Source organism: Cebus imitator, unplaced genomic scaffold (assembly GCF_001604975.1).
Source record: "Cebus imitator isolate Cc_AM_T3 unplaced genomic scaffold, Cebus_imitator-1.0 Scaffold53, whole genome shotgun sequence".
NCBI classification, from domain to species: domain Eukaryota; kingdom Metazoa; phylum Chordata; class Mammalia; order Primates; family Cebidae; genus Cebus; species Cebus imitator.
Genome location: NW_016107368.1, coordinates 2,626,308 through 2,635,271, shown reverse-complemented (window position 1 = coordinate 2,635,271; position 8,964 = coordinate 2,626,308). Strand labels below are relative to the sequence as shown.

General features: G+C 47.3%; 1 protein-coding gene across 1 annotated transcript in view; it reads right to left on the bottom strand.

Moving 5' to 3' along the window:
* The window catches only part of LOC119471226 (endogenous retrovirus group S71 member 1 Env polyprotein-like), an 18,817-nt gene extending 13,525 nt beyond the window's left edge, over positions 1-5,292 (bottom strand). The window contains exon 1 of the mRNA XM_037738382.1: positions 5,183-5,292. The gene's annotated coding sequence lies outside the window, so the exon portion shown is untranslated. The remainder of the gene's footprint in view (positions 1-5,182) is intronic.
* Positions 5,293-8,964: the final 3,672 nt, after the last annotated feature.

The following is an 8,964-nucleotide window of genomic DNA, read 5'->3' as shown; positions in this document are numbered from 1 at the left end:
AAAAAAAAAAAAAAGGGCAAGGCATGGTGACAGGTGCCTGTAATCCCAGCTACTCAGGAGGCTGAGGCAAGAGAATCACTTGAGCCTGGGAGGCGGAAGTTGCAGTGAGCCGAGATCACACTACCACACTCCTCCAGCTTGGGCAACAGAGTGAGACTGCATCTCAAAAGAAGAAAATGTTCACTGTAATAGGCTTTCCTGAAGGTTAGACAGGCTTTGTCCCACTCTGCTGGCTATAAGAAGTAGGAATAAGGCCCTGGGTGACACACCATCTGGCTTGTTCTCATCTATTTTTATTCTTTCAGAAAGTGGACACAAGCCATAGAGTTAGAACAGCCTTTTTTTTCACCACAGCGGTGAAAAATGCAGAAAAATCACAATAATTTGAGTTCTTCAAAAACCTTTGGCCGCATTGGCTCTATTCTGTACATTGCTAGACTTCTAACATGATTACAAGTAACCATTAACTGGTTAAAACCAAAGAGTGTGTGTATGTGTGTGTGTGTGCGTGCGTGCGCTTTTGAGGGGAGGGGTTCTGTTAGCTTCCAGGTCAATGCAATATCTGTTTATCCTGTTTATTGATCTATTTTTGTAAGTGCTCCATGATTCTTTGAAAAAAGTATACTATATATGCTTTAATTTTTGGATACAGATGGACATACGTACTCAAACTAGTTGTTTTTCAATATGTACTTTAAATTTTTCTCTCCACCTGACTTAGTTGTATATTAAAGTCTTCCATGAGGATAGTGGATTAACAAATGCTTTCTATAATTCTGTCATTTTTGCTTTATATATGTTTATGTGTAATGTAACTAGGTGCATAGAGGTTTAGACACTTTCTTGTGAAATGTTTCTTTTCAGTAGGGGCCATACCTTTTTCACAGCAAAGAATTTTAATATTAAAATACATTAACAAAAAAAGACCAAACATTTAGCTAGCCCATCCTACAGACCAGGCACTCTTCAAAAGTGCCTTATGAATATTAACTACATACTCACTACAAGCTTGCAAAGTATGTGCTATTACTATCTCCAACTTACAAATGGGAAAACTGGCACGGAATGTTTAGGTTGCTTGCCTGAATTCACAAGCTAGTAAGTGGTACAGCACAGACTGGAATCCAGACACTTCGTGCTCATAACCGCTGTCCTATTTATTGAGTATTTGTATTTATTCTACGTGGCTAAGCACTGTTTGAGCAGTGACTGAAACTCAAGTTTTGCCGGTGACACAATTTCTCCCAACAGGGAGGGGTGGATTTTTAGAAAAATCAACAATATGGCGAGGCACAGTGGCTCACGCCTGTAATACCAGCACTTTGGGAGGCCGGCAGGTGTATCACAAGGTCAGGGGATCAAGACCATCCTGGCTAACACAATGAAACCCTGTCTCTACTAAAAATACCAAAAATTAGCTGGGCACGGCGGCACCAACTTGTAGTCCCAGCTACTCGGGAGGGTGAGTCAGGAGAATCACTTTAATCCGGAAGGCAGAGGTTGCAGTGAGCCGAGATCGCGCCACTGCACTCCAACCTGGCCACGATGCAAGACTGTCTCAAAAAAACAAAAAACAAGCCTGTAGATTTTTAACACTTTTATATGTCTGATTTTTTTTCTTTTACGACAAAGTCTCACTCTGATGTACAGCCTGGTCTAATTCTTTTTTTTGAGAGGGAGTCTCACTCATTGCCTAGGTTTGGCTCACTGCAACCTCCCCCCGGGTTGAAGCGATTCTCCTGCCTCAGCCTCCAAGTAGCTGGGATTACAGGCATGCATCACCACACCAGGCTAATTTTTGTATTTTTAGTAGAGACTGGGTTTCGCCATGGTGGTCAGGCTGGTCTCGAACTCCTGACTTCAAGGTATCCACCCACCTCGGCCTCCCAAAGTGTTGGGATTACAGGCATGAGCCAACACGCCCAGCCCTAATATTTTTTTTTCAAATAAAAAGTTTTAAATCACGTTGAACTAGTCCCTTAAAACTAGAGATGACAGAAGGCATGGCAAGCCATTTCCTAGTCCCCCTAAGACTTGAGATTGTGGAAGCCCCAGCAAGTGATTCTCACATTCTGCATACAGCAGGAGAGCTGGCAGAAGCCCTAGCAGGTAAACCACCAGTCACCCCCAAAACAAAAGGCAACAGGACGTCAGATCACCCCTCAATCACTTACAAACACAAAAGGTGGATTCCAGGCTGGATGCAGAGGCTCACGTCTGTAATCCCAGCATTTTGGGAGGCCGAGGCAGGTAGATCACAAGGTCAAGAGATTGAGACCATCCTGGCCACCATGGTGAAACCCCATCTCTACTAAAATAGAAAAAAAATAGCTAGGTGTGGTGGCATGCTCCTGTAGTCCCAGCTACAGGAGGCTGAGGCGGGAGAATTGCTTGAACCCAGGAGGCAGAGGTTGCAGCAAGCCAAGACTGTGCCACTGCACTCCAGCCTGGAGACAGAGCAAGACTCCATCTCAAAAAAGGAGTCCAAACATGAAGACCTCCATCATCCCAAAACTAGCTCCAGCAAACCCCCCTCACTCACCTCTAAAAGTATAAACAGAAACCCCTGAAATGACCCTTTCAGATGCCCCTCAACACTAGAGAATGGGGAGCCCAAGCCCAATGGCCCACCCAGTCTATACCAATAGTACAGGCAAGGGAAGACCCAGAACATGACCCTCCCCAACTAGGGATAAGTGGAGCTCCATCCAATAATCCCACCATCCTCTCCCCAAACAGTATACAATAAGGCCTCTGTCTGATAAATCCTCTTGATCTCCCCAACACTAGAAAAAAATGGAAGTCCCAGGCACTGACCCTCCAGTTACATCCAACATCAGAGACAATAAGCACTTCACCGAGTGATTCTCCATATGCCTCCCACATTAATAACGATGGAAACTCCAGAAACAACCCCCAATCCTCTACACACTCAAGAAAGGAAATCCAGCAAATGCCACCATGCTTACCCAACACGGCTCAAACGTGCATCCCTTGTCTTTCCAAGACTATACCTAAGTCTCCCCAGCAATGATACCCAAAACAAGGAATGGTCAGAAACTCAACAGGCAGCCCGCCCCATTCAACAACGTCAGTGACAAACTCATACCCCAGAAAACCACCTCTCTTCCCATTACCCCAAAGTAAGAGTTGATAGAAGCATCAGCAGGCAACACCCTTAACATAAATGAGGAGGGGATCCTAGAATACAAATCCCCTGTCACCTCTAACATGACTTGACTGCCCCTACAGTGACCCCTCCTTTATCCCAAACACAAGGAATAATCTTAACTCCAGGAAGCAACTCTTGCAGCCTCCCCTTGCATGAGTATCTCTACCCCCATATTATAGGTTGATAGAGACCTATCAAATCAAGTGTCCCCTGCCAGGGGAATGTTGGGTACTCCAGTCTCAGAACATGGAAGACAACGGTAGTCCTGACAAGCTGCAAATACTCCAAGCTCCCATAATACAGGAGGTGATATAGCCGAGCAAGCAAACCTTCCAACATCTCCTTCGCCCAGAAGACCCTTAGCAGCAGCATTCCCAGTTGACTCTCAGAGCATCTTCTCCTACTCGGTCACTAGAAGCAAAGAAAGACTGGAGCTGGAGGTGAGGCAGAAAGAGAAAGGGGAGAAGGGGAAAAGAGAAGAGGGGAAAAGGAGGCCTTCCAAGTTGTCCCAAACCCAGCCATGAATTCCAGATGCTCCAAACAGCTACAATCAGATCAGGCACTCCAGCACACACACACACAAAATTCTGAGCTGATGAAAAAAGGGGGTCTGAAGGAAAGGTGGGTGTGTTGGCTAGCCTTCAGGATGCTCACCAAAGACCCTTGCCACCTGATATTCCAGTCCTGTGTACCCCACCTCCAATGCTGAATCAGACATGACCCATATGATCAGTACAGCACTGCTGCCTGTGACATCTGAGACTAGGTCATAAGACATGCTGAAGTTTCCTCCTTGGTCTCTTCTATTGCTCCTTCTCTAGCGGAAGCCATCCACCATGCCATGAGGAGATTCAAGCAGCCCCGCGACCAGGAACCAACTCACCAGCACCACATTGCTAGCCAGGGGATGAGCCATCTTAGAAGACCTCCAGACCCAAATATTGAACTCTAATTAATGAATCGTAAACTATCTGCAACCTACTTAAGATGAATTGATGGCTGATACACAGATGTACATGACAAAGCAAGTACAGTAAAATGTTACTGATTAATGTTCCTGTACATTTTTTCAAAAATTATTCCCATGCTTGAACGCTGCTCATAATTTGCTAGTATTCAAGAACTCCTACCAAGCAATAAGAGAAAGACGAAAAGTTATTTAAAGAGCAAACGCTAACAACGGTTCACAGAAATACATACGAGTGGCTCTCCTAAGAAAAATTGAAAGTAAAACATGAGATTTCCTTTGTCATTGGTCAGATCGGGAATTGTTTTCTTTTTACTTTAAAAAGATAACAGATTGGCCAGGATCTGGAGACAGTGGTACCTCCACATCATAATGACGGGAACTCCATTAGTCCAACCTTCGCAGGCTAAGACGAGGACCCAACCTGACCCAGAGCCAAGCCGAGCCCAGGATACCATGGGGATAGGCGGAAAGAGCCGAACTGAAGCAGGGAAATCGGAGAAAACCGAGGCAGGGCGGAGAAAGCCGAACTGAACGAACTGAGCCGAGGAGCGGTGGGAGCTCAGGTCGGCCGAGAGAAACAGGAAGAGCCACAGCCGGTGGCAGGAGTGAGCCGGGCCGAAAAGCAGCGGGAAGGACGGCGGAGAAGCCGAGCCAGGGCCAGGAATGGAGGGAGGGGAGGTCTCAGGTCCAAGACAGTGAGGAACAGGCGGCTCCATGCTGGGGCGCGAGGCGAGGACGCGGGGGGTGCAAAAGCCGAAGCTGGGCGGAAAGAGCCGAGGCCGACACGGAGGAAGTCGAACCCGGACGGGGAAAGCCCGAGGTCTAACGGGGGTAGCCGAGGCTAGGCGGAAGCAGCCGAGGCCGGGCGGGAGGATCCGAACTGGGTCGAAAAGCGGCGCCACACGGCGCCCAGGGAGGGAGGTCGTGGGGCAGACAGGGCGAGGGGAGGACGGCAAGTGTGGCGACGGCTGGTGGGGGAGCAGAGCTGGGGAGAAAGAGCGGAGGCTGGGAGCCAGTGTGGGGGTTGGGGACGAACTAACCGAAGCAGGTCCTGGAAAGCCGAGGTCCAGCTGGTAGCGGAGGTGGTAGCCGAGGCCAGGTGAGAGGAGACGAGGCTGGGGCGGAGGAGCTGAGGCCAAGTGGAAGGAGCCAAGACCGGATGGGAGGAGCTGAGGCCAAGTGGGAGGAGCCGAGCGGGCGAAAAACGCGGAAAGTTGAGCCAGGATCCATCTAATTGGGATCAGGGTAAGAGAGGTCAGGTGGCTGTGGTGGGGAAGGGGCCGTAGGTGGTTGAGCCCGATGCTGTCAACATGGCCAGAGTCACCTGCAGGGCTTCAAACTGCTTTTGCAAAAATTGTAATAGAAAATTATGACTGAGAAATCTGACCTAACTCACTTCATCTCTCCTTTAACCTCCAGACTGCCCTTGGTCATTGCTGGGTGTGGGCCTAGGTAGCCCTGGGAAATATTTAGTTACAGTAATAATAGCCTTTCCTAAAACCAAACCTCCATATAAAACTAAGAGACCACCAAGTTAGGATTAGGAAAATGGCCTGAATTCTGCTAAAATGTAGACTTGGTTGAGGATTGCCAGCCCTTGTTCAGCTGGTCACAATATTTGTAACTCCTCCAGTTACTCCTGTGGATAACATCACTAGTGTAGAAGCTAAGACTGGCCTTTTGAGATGTCATTTAAGACTTTTGGGCCAGATGCAGTGGCTCAGGCCTGTAATCCCAGCACTTTGGGAAGCCTAGGTGGGTGGATCACCTGAGGTGAGCAGTTCGAGACCAGCCTGGGAGTCAGCGTAATAGGCTGTCAGATGAGAAGACTACTGCAGACCTTCCAGTGTGGTTGTGAGAATTAACCATGTGAAGCTTCTAGCATAGCAACAGGCACCTAAATATTGGTTCTCTTTGCTTTTCCAGTTCCCAAATAAATCAGCAGTTAAACCCTAGGGATGTGTAAGGATCCCACTGGGTCTCAGGAGACCACGTCATTCTCAGCCTCAAGTTGCAACCTCCAGTCACAGCCCTCAAGGATATGTTCAACCACTGTCTCTACCTACGAGCAAGTCTTTCAAACCAGAAAGTGATCAAAAGCCTTTACATGGCATCGCCGAAAAGGAGAGGGGACTAAACTCTGTTACTACATGTCAGGATAGTGGTTACTCTTGGTGCAGGGAGGGACCAGGAGTTCTTGGAGGACAGCCATGTTCTGTCTCTTAATCTGGGTGCTGATTGGTTATGCAGTATTCAGTTTGAGAAAATCAAGCTGAAATATAGATGTATAATGTAATAGTTCAATAGGTTTGGGTTTTTTCATTTTTTTTTTTTTTGAGACAAAGTCTCACTGTTGCCCAGGCTGGAGCACAGTGGTGCGATCTCGGCTCACTGCAACCTCTGCCTCCTGGGTTCAAGAAACCCATCTCTACTAAAAATACAAAAATTAGCCAGGTGTGGTGACACATGCCTGTAAACCCAGCTACGTTGGAGGCTGAGGCACGAGAATCACTTGAACCCGGGAGGCGGAGGTTGCAGTGAGCCGAGATTGCGCCACTGCACTCCAGCCTGGTTGTCAGAGCAAGAGATTCTGTCTAAAAAAAAAAAAAAAGAAGAACTTTTGCATTCTGACAACCGGATGATCCCTGTGGCCCCCACCCAGAAACAAACGTAGCATACAAGGACCCTTTATTTCCATGCATCCAGGACCAATTAGCAGCACCTGTTTCCTAGTCCCCTGTCCACCAAACTATCTTTGAAAAACCCTAGCCTCCAGATCTCCAAATTTTCAGGTTCCCCATTTAGACCACTGTACATTTAAAAAAAATTTTTTTTTAAGAGGGAGTCTCACTCTGTTGCCCAGGCTGGAGTGCAGTGGTGCCATCTCAGCTCACTGCAAGCTCCGCCTCCTGGGTTGAAGCGGTTCTCCAGCCTCAGCCTCCTGAGTAGCTGGGACTACAGGCGTGCACCACCACGCCCAGATAATTTTTGTATTTTTAGTATACATTGGGTTTCACTGTGTAGGTCAGGCTGGTATCGAACTCCTGACCTTGTGATCCACCTGTCTCGGCCTCCCAAAGTGCTGGGATTATAGGTGTGAGCCATCATGCCCAGCCAGCTGTACATGTTTTGAATTTTTTCTCTATTGCAATTCTCCTGCCTTGATAAATCAGCTGTATATTGATGAGCAAGAGGAACTTCTCTGCTGGTTTCAGGTCCCCTGCGCTCCTGGTCCTGTTGCTCGGGCGCTGCCACCATCCCCTACCAGGGCTGCCCCACGGCAACAGCTGCCCGTTCTCTGCCCCTGTGAATGCTCATCGGGGATACTGCCATAGGGACACCCCATCGGCCTGGCACACACTTTCTCTGAACTGTGCTGAGACCCTGTGGCCCCTCACCCGTTTATCTTCACATGGGAATTCCATTCTGGTGTTTGCTTTTCTGAGGGCTCGAATTATGACACTGTTTTAGGAATGAGGAAACTGACACGTGAAGGCACAGAGGGGTTAAGTAACTTACCCAAAGCTGCACAGCTGGGAAGGTATTTAAATGGGAGAGTCTCACTACAGAATCAGTACCCTTAACCATTCTGCTATGAGGGAAAGAGAGAGACAATGAGAGAAGCAAATCAACCTCCAAAAGAACACCCCTTATCTTGATTTTGTGGTCTCCCTAGCCTCTTTTTAAAAAAAAAGAAAGAAAGAAAAAGAAAAATCAGTTTCTCTCTTGTTGGCCAGGCTGAAGTGCAATGCCGTGATTTTGGCTCACTGCAACCTCCGACTCTTGGGTGCAAGTGATTCTCCTGCCTCAGCCTCCCAAGTAGCTGGGAATACAGGCCCATGCCACCATGCCCGGCTGATCTTTGTGTTTTTTAGTAGAGACAGGGTTTCACCATGTTGGCCAGGCTGGTCTCCAAATCCCAACCTCAGGTGATCCACCGTCCTTGGCCTCCCAAAGTGCTGGGATTGCAGGCGTGAGCCTCAGCACCTGGCCTTCCTGGCCTCTTTGAATGTGGAGTTTCTAATACTTTCATCTGTTTTTCCTAAGGCTGACAGGTCTAGAGTGCCTTTCTTTTCTATTTCAAAATATGCCCTGAAGATGGCAGTATTACACCACCCTAAATCCTCAAACCAACATGGTTTCTTTTCCATTTGAACCCAGGCTAAGAATCACTAAGGCAGTACTTTGTGTTTTGTAGCCAGTGTGAAAGGAAAATAAATCTCCCTCCATAATCACTAAGCCAAAGGGAAAAGTCAACCTGGGAACTGCATCGGGGAAACCTGCCTTCCATTCTACTCCTAAACCATTCAGGACATAGGCATAGGCAAGGACTTCCTGACCAAAATACCAAAAGCTTTGGCAACAAAAGCCAAAATAGACAAATGGGACCTAATCAAACTCCACAGCTTCTGCACAGCAAAAGAACAGTCCTTAGAGTGAATCGGCAATCAACAGAATGGGAAAAAATTTTTGCCATCTACCCATCTGACAAAGGGCTGATATCCAGAATCTACAAAGAACTAAAACAGATTTACAAGAGATAAACAAGCCCACTCAAAAGTGGGCAAAGGATATGAACAGACACTTTACAAAAGAAGACATATATGAGGCCAACAAACATATGAAAAAATGCTTATCATCACTGGTCATTAGAGAAATGCAAATCAAAACTACATTGAGATACCATCTCACGCCAGTCAGAATGGCGATCATTAAGAAATCTGGAGACAACAGATGCTGGAGAGGATGTGGAGAAATAGGAATATTTTTACACTGTTGGTGGGAGTGTAAATTAGTTCAACCATTGTGGAAGACAGTGTGG